The sequence below is a fragment of the Choristoneura fumiferana genome, chromosome 10, assembly GCF_025370935.1.
Source record: "Choristoneura fumiferana chromosome 10, NRCan_CFum_1, whole genome shotgun sequence".
NCBI lineage: Eukaryota > Metazoa > Arthropoda > Insecta > Lepidoptera > Tortricidae > Choristoneura > Choristoneura fumiferana.
This window is the reverse complement of record NC_133481.1, coordinates 11,381,322-11,390,660: the sequence shown is the minus strand read 5'-3', so window position 1 is coordinate 11,390,660 and position 9,339 is coordinate 11,381,322.

Here is a 9,339-nt window from a genome sequence, read left to right as displayed (position 1 = left end):
CACCCAACCAATTTTCGATTCTATTTCAAACTATTCGGGTGTAGCTTACGTTAGCTAACACCGGCTCTGTGCAACTATGGATAGCCAAAGATTTGCTTCTTGGGTGTGATGTTTTCGTGTTGCGCTGAGTTTATTTGGTTTGGTAAGTGGGTTTGTTGGTTAAAGATGGAACATATTGCGGACTCAAGGCCTGGCGATTTGGCTTCGTTTACAAACATCGCGTGATGTTTTTCATTTTAACACAATGAAACATTAAATAATTTCCCGCGAAAAGTGAATCACGTTTTGTTTTTGTTTTCGTTCCTGTTTGATGCTGTGTGACTCTGGTTGCTCATATTTTCGGTAGCAATGATGAGCTTTCCTAAAAGTTACTTGATTTACCTGTAGTAGTACCTATCTACTAACACTCGGATAATATTTACATATTACTTATAAGAACTAAATTTTATACTACCTTAACTCAGTCGGCAAAACGGAAGTCTTATAGGGTCACTTTAGAATATGTGGAAGTACAATCTGAAATTAACATATAATAGTTAGGGTCTGCAACTCCTTAGATTAGTGTAAAAATCAAACTTTTATGTCAACGCGATCAAAAGAAGATACTTACTCATTATAAATGGTATTTCCATACAAATTGCTGAGAAATTAAAACATAGTATAGGGTAGGTAGGTACTTCCAGTTTCCAGTTGTTCTAGAAACTTGAAATTTGTTATAAAGTTAAGTTTTTCCAACTGAATGAATAAGTAGCTTGTGGTAGACCGTAGCCCGAATTAATTAAAGTCCTATTTAATTTTTGGGCATAAAGCAATATTATTAAAAATGATAATAACGTTGGTAAAGGACTTCTCGTATATCTAATGCGAGGAGCGTAGGGGGGCGCCACCCGCGGCTACATGATAATAGATAGATAAAACTTCTACATACCTTTATTTCATGGCATTCCCTAAGAGATTATCTAAAGAGTTATGTAGGGAAGAATGATGTGTGACGTGTAGACGTTATAATTGATGTAACCAAATTAATAAAATATGTGCCATTTAATAAGCTTGTCTAAACCATTAGCACATCATATTTTAACACTTACCTTAACTTGGTAGGTACTCACTGTTTTTTCTAACTTAATATTAATTAGGTAGGTATTTCATCTCATTCATTTAGTTGTATGATAAATTTCATACGAAAGTAGATGGCTATGTTATCTGCCTTTGGTTACCTGCTACATTTGCTATCTTGACAACCTTTTATTCACCTATTTGTTTGGTGTTACAAAACATTACTTAGGTGACTACTTACCTATTCTAAAACTATTATTTACCTACTCGTATTCATCTTGTTATCAATATTTAGGAATGAAAAAGTAAGATTTTCACTAAAGCTACCGGCGCATATTCTGTGCAAACTGTTGTAGAATGAATATTGTTTCAAAAGTTGAATATGAATTTGCCGCCACAAAGAGCCCGCAAATATCACAATTCTCTTGAAAATCAAAGGATCTACTGATAAGTACGGGAGCCATTAAATAGACAAAGGCTGATGCACCTACTTACAAGCTGATTCTTATAAATTGTTCCTCGAACGACGACACGTCATTTAGCCATGTGAAAAAAAAACCCCGCCAGAATTCACATAGTCTCCGCCAAGTGAGATAAAACTGGTAATAGAAACAGAGTGGGCCCATTGTTCCAGCTTTAATGGACCACCGACCGGTGCGCGGCTCGGCGGCTCGCACAAACCGCTTCCAAATATTGCATTCGAAAAAAGGAAAACAAAAAAGAATTCGTAATCTAACGTATTCCGCCGTTGAGCTGGACAGCCGAGGAATTCGTCAAAGTATTTATCTCGGACTTTCACAGTTCGTTGGCGGTCACAGTGTTAAATTATTACGGGCCCTAAACTGAGTTATCGGAATATCGAGATGCTTCGGAATGCTAGCTGTCTGCCGAATGTGCCGATTAGGTTATTGGGCGTTCCCGATATGGTTCTGATTTAGTGCGATAAAGTCAACGTATGTTTTATTTTGTTTATGTGGACTGTAGAGATAATATCATCTAGAATGATAATGAATAATGATACCGCGGAGATTTGAATCAATTGCTTTAGTGCTTTAGGTTCGTATCATTACGTTTCTGAACTTTTATTTTTGTAAAGTGAAACGATGTTCCGGTTTTGATATAGGGAGGTACTTACCTGCCTGCTGGCAATTTGTATACTGAGTTTTGTATAGGACGCAATCTCAAACTCATGTCATTAAATTTGAAAGCAAGGAATTTCTTCGTATTTTGTCGTTTTTTTAGAACTTAATATAATTTCGCTTTTATGATCCAACTACCTACGTTGGGTATGAAAATAAAATGCCCCTTCAGGTTCCAAAAATATGTATCGTCTCTATGCCGTGCCGGATTATTTTTTGAGGCAGAGCACAGGTTTATTTTTTTTGCATTTTTCAAAGAGTCCCGTAAACATGCCGATTCATTACCTACTTACCGCTATTTATAGCTATTTATTTCCACCACAAAGTCGTAGATAACGTTTGTAAGATAACAGCTATCTTTAAGATATAGCCTCTTTAAAAACCATTAGTTTCCACTTATTGAATTACCTTTCACTGTTACATTGATGAATAGCCAAAAGCAGAAGTCATGAGCGGTTTCTACAATAGACATACCTAACTGTTTCCTATTCAACTATAACTGGTGTAAAGACAATAAGGGCTTAAAATGGAGCGCATAAAAAATGATAATATAAATTAAACAGATAAAATAGACCACCGGAGTACATTCCAATTTTTTCAAGTTGGTAGTCAGTTACCAGTGGCGTGGAATGCACATCACTTAGGCAACTAGGAAAGTGAGAAGCATGAGTTAGTCAGGAATGTCTTCGATCATCTTCGATCGCAGTTATTGTGAGTGCACAATCGTAATAGTATAACCAACCAAATTTGACGACTGGTTTTGACTTTGGATATATCGTTAGTAATTTGGTGCAGGGGTTCAGGAATGTGGGGAGGCAGCCAGCAAGATGGACGGACGATTTGGTGCGAGCGGCTGGGAAGGACTGGATGCGGAAAACTCACGACCGCACAGAATGGTCTAAAATGGAAGAGACCTTTACTCAGCATTGGGTAGATCAAGGTTGAAGAAGAAGAAGAAGAAGAATTTGGTGCAACTCTAGAGGGCCAGATAGGGCCCCTTTACTACTACTTGCGTCTTTCGAGCGTTGTCATCTGGTCAGCGCCCGCGCAGCGCAACGCAACGCTGCCGCAACGTCAACAACTTCTTTCTTCAACTTAATGTTTGAACGGCGCGCGGCGGCGCCAAACGTCAGTAGCGTCTATCGATCGTCATCGTCTTTTTTTTGTTTTTTAAAGTACCTACCCCACTGCTGGGCAATGGCCTCCCCTTTTTTTCCCCATTCGTCCTTGTCGAGAGCATGCTCCTGACACTACTTGATATGCGTCAATGCGTCCTAGTCATCCCGCCATATCTCCTTGTCAGCGACTTAAACAAAAAAATGCCACTATCCTGTGACCATTGCGCCAGGCGAAGAAGGCGCTGATGCTCGAAAATTGTCTGTGAATGCAACTTTTCGCAGTCAGTATCCACAAGCTTTGCCATAATTTTCATCACTGATGCCAAGAAAAAAAATTAGGCAACCAGTGAGTCTATTGCGTAACGTTTCTCACATTCGCGATCACAATCAAATGACAGTTACTGTCTTTTGATTATGATTTATGATTATGATCGCGAGTGTCAGAAACATTACGTAATAGACTCTCAGAGTCCGTATTGTTTAACGTGCTGACGTTCGCGATCGCATTCACCATCCCTTTCTACCCTCGTCTTATGCCGTAGGTATGACAGAAGGAAGTGGGGAAAACGACTGAGATTCCTAGTGTGTTGGAAATAAGGCCCAGAGACCGTGGGCCGTATTGCCTAACGTTTCTGGCGCTCGCGATCTCAATTAAGTGTCAGTTTTTGTATGCGAAATCTGTCATTTGATTGCGATCGCGAGCGTCAGAAACTTTAGAGGCAATACGGCTACTAGTTCGAATCGCATTGTTACAATGCCACGCCACTCGTACCGGCTCGATAGGTAGTTAGTTAGTATTTAATACTAAATCGAGTTTTTGTTAGCAATTAGCCATAAGATTTTTATTCAAATTTTACATGGCGTAGGTAGCGTGCATACCTACACCTTTGCTCTTCTAAAATAATCGATGATTCAAATTCATAATTTTTTTGATGATAGCCGTTGTCATGCCCATTCTCATTCCCGAGACACTATACCAATTCGACCTTTTTGCCATTTTGCTCTTGAAGGACTATAATTTGTAGGTTCGTGAGATAAAGCTTGGTTCACATTAGGTGTTTTGATGCGTGCTTTTTCAGACGAGAACTGTTGAAAGATTATGAATACAATACGCATTAAAAGACCCGAGACCATTGAACTGGTATAACAAGACTGATTTAGTAAATAAATTGAGTACCTAAGTATAGAGCAATCATTAAAAATTAATTAAACAATAGTAAGTAGGTACATTTTTGACTTTGAGATAAAGCAAGGAGCCTTGCTGTTATACATCCAAGACCATTGAAACCATTGATTGAATTGAGTCTTGAGTATAGACTCAAGACTGATTTATTAAATAAATTTGGTATGTATATTGCAATTAGTAGCTTCCTTGCTAGTTATGCGTGATTCAGGCAAGTCGTGTAATAGTCACTTTGGACAATATAGAGTCGGGTCGTAGTGAACTCGGCTTTAGTTTAGGCGCTGGGCGCGTTGTGTGCGCGTGTGTGCGCCAGGCTGCCAGGTGGGCTCCCATTAGCAGCGGCCAGGCTCGAGCGGCCGCTCTTCATCTTTATGATAATTATTTTCTGTTTGTTTTCGTCGAAGAATCGGCCCGCCTCGCCGACGAACGCTTCTCAGAACCCACTTCCATTGTGGTAAATTAAAGCCGCTCGGACCCCTGCCACGAGGAGAGATAATTCGACAGGATGCCGCATATTATTAATTGCACTATGACTTGTGGAAATGGAGCTTTGAGTTTAGTGAGTCATTCATTGTGGAGGAACGCGCGCTCCCGCGTGGGAACCTATAACGCTCATGATTTACACCCGGGCTGCTTTACGAGCGGCGGGCCAAGCGCGAGCCAGATTAGATGGGAGCGGGTTTTTGGAGTATTTTCAGAATGTAATTGGTCCTAATGAGCAGAAGTGAAGCTTAAAGCGTTATTAGTGGTTGTTGGAGTTTTTCATAAAACGTGGTAGAGTCGAAAAATCCATTAGTATCTAATTGTGAAATAAACTATAGTTTATTCTGACTTGCACTTTATATGGATTGATTCCGTTGCCCATTTATAGATTTTCAGTGTCTTTGTGATTTTGTCGCGTTGCAGCTACCTTCAGAGTTACTGATTATCTATTAGGTACTTGCTATGAAAAGTGTCAAAACCTCGTGGATCAGAAATCTGAACTACCTCTTTGTTGGAGTTTGGTTGGAGTAGTTTTAGTAGTTACTTGATTGGAGGGCCTGACTAGGCAATATGACAACGCGCAACCAAGTACTTTTGACACCATGAAAATTCTAATTCCAATCCTAAACGTTAACAGCTTAGGTACATCTGTTAGTATACGAGTAGGCAGTTACCTATCGGAATTCACAATCTGTATCCGAAATAAAACCTCCGACGTTTTTATAAAGCCCTCAGGTCCCGATATAACGAACGGCGTAATTATCTGGAATTTAGTTTTTGCGTGTTACTTATTTGAATCCAATCGAACGCATGCCTGCGCCTGTGCCGTCTCCAGTCATTTACAGCGCGAATCAATTAAGCCAGTCCGTACTTACGTATCTAAAGCGATAAATATCCAATTAACTACATCGCAACGACGGGTACCGAGCGATCTGTTCGTTAACTAGAGTTTAACAAGGTAATAAACAGGGGTTTGAACCAGACACTGGCAACCAATAAAAAGAGCGTAAATAAGCCGAATGCTATAAAAAAGGGAACCTCATAATGTTTACAATCTTGTGGCTTTATTCACTTTGTGTTCCAATTTCATGCTAAATCGGGTGGATAAAAAGCTCCTTTATCAGGCAGACGCACCGTCTCGGCCGAGCCGCGTCGGCTCGTCTCGCGGTGCTATTAAATGCCGATCTAACATCGCTGAATGGCCGCCGCATCAAAAGGTCCGATCAATGATAATTCAATTTACAATACGTGCGTTACTTTTGTGTTTAACTATCGTAAACTTCCGCTAATTAATAAATGCCTCACAATGCAAAGTGAGCTCTGGGCTTAGGAACACAAGTTGGTACTTAATGTAAATTTGAATAAAAAGTTGCTATCGTAACGATGTTTGACAGGACATGCAACATTACTGACTAAAGGTAATAGTATATATTCAGTAATGTTTTATTATACGAGGAGACCGACCGACCTAATGTGAAGAAGACTATAGGTAGATAGATAGATACTTACCTAAAGGAATCTGAGATCTGAGGGACGTCGCAACAACGTTTTTTTTTTAGCAAAACAGGTATCGATTCTGTTTTATTTGTGGGCTTGTAAGCCGTAATATAAGTAGGTAATCTCATTAATAAATAAGTGTAAGTGGACGTTTCTTAAAAAAAATAGAAAATAAAAGTGACTCCTTTTGCACCTATCTATGAGAATACCTACGTTTATGAATCCTGAAATTTCTTACTTCAATATAGGTAATAAAATGTAGGAAAAAATTAAAAACCTTTATTTTTAGGCAACGAAGTTTTAAATTTAGGAAAAACCTTGTACCTAAATAAATATAAATGAAAAAGCTTTATTTTTAGGCAACGAATTTTTAGGCAAGAAACTCAGCGCGGTATATTTCTTTAAACTGTTTAAACAGATTTACAATGAAGGGTTTACATACGTATCGAAATTTTGATGGCGATTAATTTGGCACCTACCTCATATAAGTATAAGGTATTTTCTCTCTCAGTTAAGCCGCGTTTCCTCGCGTCATGTGTAAATGTGAAGTGCATGTGATCCTAAAGAGTGCATTTGTTAGGAGGCTCGACGGGTTATTAATTTTATGGTGTCGATGGCCGCACGCAGCTGGTGCAGCGGTCACTGCCCCCCGCTACCCGCCGGGATCAATCACGTACTCGCAACGCACGCACAAAGCATAACTCTTATTGCCTACCTAAATAAACATAGCCTTTTGTCCAGTCATAGAACTTAAGGAATAGAAATCTTGTCGTGTGTATTTCGATTAATTTCGGCTCTCCCGCTGTCAACGAGCATACGTATTTTCGCATAAAGGTTTCAGTAGATTACGTTACTTCCCAATGAAATGCAATTCTTTTAGAAGCACTGTTGGGTCAAATCTTGCAAGTTCATTTTGTCTCACTTTCAGTACCTAGTCAGATGGACTTGAAATTTAGCATAGGTACGTAAATATGTTAGATAGACCATTAGGCCTGGCCAGGATCATCTCCGCAGGATGGAACCCTTTAACGGTATATTTACTACATTTGGATGACAAATTGACAATGCAAGTACAGTCAAAACCATTTAAAGCGTCGCGATGTACCTACCAAGAAAAAAGTCCCAACACAGTCTTACATACCAAAATAACACTGGTTATAACGACCAACCGTTTTCGACTGCAGTGGACAAAAAAAGCTTAAATTGTATACTAAAAATTAAATTATTATTATTAACAAAAAATTATTTTAACAATTAACTCCGTTACAGATTGTGCAAAAAAAATTGGTTTTTCAGCCATAGGTGCGACATTTTGCTCGTGTGTCATTTTTTATTCCTCTTATTAAGTATTAGAATTGTAGGTCTAATTCGACGGTCCCCGCGAATAAACGTGTAATATAAAAACATGAACTTTACAGGAAAAATAAAAAAACGGAAAAACTGTAGTTAGCTCTTCATCTGATGGATTAAGTTTGATTGAAACAATGTATATAAAGAAAATAAAGACCCTAAATAAATACACCAACAATTATTTGCCTCTAATGAAATTTTAACTTTGTGAATTAACCAGTAAATGCAAAAAATAAATGAAAATGAATGAGAAAAGTTTATTCAACACACACATAATAGTTACAAATAAAAGTTACAAAAATAGTTGAAATACAAAATATGAAATAAAATATAAAATAATATATAACCAAACCAATACCAATTATTTTTTTATTCTTGTGAGAAAGTATTTGTAATTTTATTTGAAAGATGTTTTACACTATATTATTCATGTTAAAGCGGCAAAAGGTCATGTTCAAATACCGTACCGTACCGATGATATACGTTTGTTATTGTTTAAAACAGACGAGATCTAATGTGTAACATAGGTGGTATATTATTTTATTCATGCGAATTTTATATTTCTTTTTTCTTTGGAAAAAACATTTATATTGCATTAAAATACCTTATTTATTATTAATTTTACTTTAAAAATATACACATGGTCCGCTATAGCTAAAAGAAAGTAATTAAAAAATAAAAAATCGTGTAAAAGCCATTACACGTTTGTTCGCGGGGGCCGTCGAATCGATAAAGAATAATATAAGGTAGGTAGCCATATAAAATATCCAGCGCGACTTTTATATGACTTGAAATCACGTCGCATAAAGGTCCTAATAACAATTGAATACGGCAGCTGGTTCACGGCTCGCATTCAGGCGTCAGTTATTATCACTTCTGAAAATGGGTCTCTTTTAACAATGTGTGTTTTCTTATTAGTACTGTGCCGTTAATATTTCATTTAGTACGTCTCAAGCAATATTGCAATGGTCGGAAACTGATTTTATGTGCTTTGAGTTATCGTGTTTCGTAAAATAGTAGGCGCATGTAAAATTACTTAGGTAGAGTTAATAGGAATACGTATAAATAAATTCCTGTTATTTCAACAGTTATTTGCTGGATATTACTTAAGAGAAGTTTCCCTGCCGGCCGCGCGGCCGTGTTATATATTCGTTTGGAATACTGCTGTCTTTATCGCTCGTGACATATACATATAAGCGCTCGCAGCCGTCCCCCCCATGCCTTCCGCAACGACGTCCTTAATTTATATCGAGATAGCTGTAGGCTTTTCAAGATTTGGGCGGTTGAATTTTGGGTTTCGCTGTCCTCATATTATACCTACTAAAAGTATAGCACAGACGTCAATGATATTTTACAATCAAGATATTCATTATATTTTCTATTTCTGTCGTTTTTCGATTTTTGTAAAAATGCTTTATTAGTCTGTCATTCTCGTGCAAAGTTGCCATCTTTTTTTGTCGACTTTTGAGCTCTTGTAATTCTGATATTACACATTTATATGAAAATCTGAAAA